The 2,500-nt window shown below is 48.2% G+C and overlaps 1 protein-coding gene across 1 annotated transcript in view; it reads left to right on the top strand.

Moving 5' to 3' along the window:
* The window catches only part of gpc3 (glypican 3), a gene marked incomplete at both ends in the record, with an annotated part of 109,821 nt that overhangs the window by 73,636 nt on the left and 33,685 nt on the right, over nucleotides 1–2,500 (top strand). The gene's annotated exons all lie outside the window — the stretch shown is intronic.

Raw genomic sequence — 2,500 nt, 5'->3', positions numbered from 1 at the left:
CTAGCCGACAGAAAGCAGCACGTCTAGGCGAGCGTGGAGGTGAGTTGAAGGGTAAGTTTGCCCAGGACTGATGAGCTTCACAGGAAGGCCCTACCCTCCCGCTGAGAGCGAGTGTAAATCTTGACTTTGGCTCTATGGGATGTTATTAATGTCAGTCTCGCTGTCACCTTCCTCTCGCTTTAGTTAATTGCCGCTTCGATCGCGCTCTCCTCCTCCGTCGCGTGCCTCCTGTGTCGCCCCGCGGAACCTCATTTAGATTTCACAGTATTTCACTTCACCCCCCTGACTGTCCTTTGTCTCCACATTGTAACTTCTTCCCTTCCACTTCCGCTCTCAGCTGGCCTCCATTTCAAATTGGCTTACTTAGGTTCACTTTCCCTTTTGCCTCGTGAAATCTACATTGAATTCAATCAAATCAAAAGTCAGATGACATTAGAAGTGCTGGAAGTTAAGTTTTTTTTTTTTTTACTTTTTTATCAATTTTGCCTCGGAGGACTCGCCTGCTTTGGAGACTCTGACATAAATTCGGTCCTTTCTCAAACTCCCACATGAAGTCTTCCTCCAGTAGCAGTCTCTCTTATGGAGGCTGAGGACAAAGATAGAAAATAGTGGCTGAGCAGGAGACGGGTTGGCGAGGGGGCAGAGTTATCCTGAGGGGGGGATGATTACAAGCCAGAGCAAATAGTGTGATGGAGGTCGGGAGAGGAATTGATGGAGAGATTAGAGTGTCTTGCAGCAAGCAATCCTCCATGTCAGCTGAGAGGGCCATATGCCTGCCGATTCCCCTGGGTACATTTTCAATGCGAGATTTGTTCTGGATCAACTTCCATTATACTCCCAGATAGAAGGTTCTGCACAGCCAAATGTGCTACTCCTTCTACTATTGCCTCGTACGGATAAATTTAGGTAGGGGGGGGAGAAGGGTTGGGGGGGGGGGGGGGGGGGGTGCACTGCAGCATGTCTCCGATACTTGAGGAGTCACCTCAGAGCTAAATGTAGCGTGTTTACCACCCTACCTGGAGCAAAGATCAGAGGGGCGAGACTTTCGCAGCATCAAAGAGCCCATGTGATAACTGCGGCAATAGAGGCAACATTATGTCAACTCAAAACATTTAATTTCCATTCCTTTTGAGAAATTATCTTACGTATGACAGGTGTAGCGATTACACCAACAAGCAACTGCTGTACAATGAGCAGCAACAACTGTGCGTTTACAGTAGCCTCTCGCATACGTGTCACAACCTGCTAATCCCCTCCGCCTCCTACATGGAAGTGCAGCACCTCCTGTGGACAGGAGGTGTGAACAGGTGGCGGGTGTGTGAAAAGCATCAAAGTCCATTATGTCGTCCCTCCACACCCACACGGACTCCTGCGCCGCCTCTTCTGCCGATCAGTTCCCCGTGAGAAGTGGCTGGAGGCTCCGCTGTCAGACCCGCTCACCGATCAACACGCCGTCGAGTCAGACCGCACGTAAAAGCACGTTAATTGGTGTTAGATTAGATTAGATTATTGGTCGACTTAACTGATCGCTCCTGTTAGCGGGAGAGGAGATGGCATAACAAATTGAGAGCTGAAAACGGAGACTATCGGCGGTGAAAACAGTTCGGCGCTGAATGAATTTCAGCCGCATACATCATTTTGAAACACTAGCCGACTCCGCTGCTTATCCCCTTTCAAAATCTCTCAGGCCTCTAATGCTCCATCCTGCCCAGATTTCCTCTTTCCTCTCCTTAATGGATCGCACATCTCTCTATTATTAATGTCATCATTAACAGTGGATGGGGGGGTGAGATCATGGCTAATAAGAAGAATAAATAACTGTGGAAATGTGATTTGAGTTTAATGAAAAGTCAGACTTGGGAGGGAGGGAGAGAGTGATGAATGAATGAAAGCTGGGGGGCAGCGGCAATGTGTCCGTGTGTGTGTGTGTGTGTGTGTGTGTGTGTGTCCGTGTGTGTGTGTGTGTGTGTGTGTGTTCAGAGGTGTGTCGTCGAGATGGGAACAGAATATGACCTCATGCTTTGCCTCCAAGAGGCTAGACGGACACTTTTTCCGGTGCCTTTTTCCCTCTCACTAACCTTTTCTCAGCAAATCATCACTTCCCTCTCTGGCCCATTTTGTCCTTCACCTTCTTCCCAACCTTTGATGAAATGTTGATGATATCAACATTATAGATGATTGGTAGATGCCTTTCTCAGCACATTCCATGCTGTTCCTCATACTAGCTCCAGATTGTTTAGCCACAAACCAATACAAGGTCAACGGGGTCACGCTCCTCCTGTCTGTGCAAGATGACTGAGGCTCACTGAAATCTCCTGTGAACCTCAGTCAGCTTGCACAGACAGGAGGAGCGTGACATCATCATTGAAGTGGCAAACAGCGTTCCAAAAATCAGAACTATTCCTTTAAGTTAGAGATGACCTCAGCCCTTATCATCACACTATAGTGCCTGAGGAAGATGCGTTGTAACTCAGGCAGTCACTCCTGACCTCATTTGGAT

This window comes from Poromitra crassiceps, assembly GCF_964638095.1.
Source record: "Poromitra crassiceps genome assembly, chromosome: 15".
NCBI lineage: Eukaryota > Metazoa > Chordata > Actinopteri > Beryciformes > Melamphaidae > Poromitra > Poromitra crassiceps.
The sequence above is the reverse complement of the archived record's forward strand: the minus strand, read 5'-3'. Positions and strand labels throughout refer to the sequence as shown.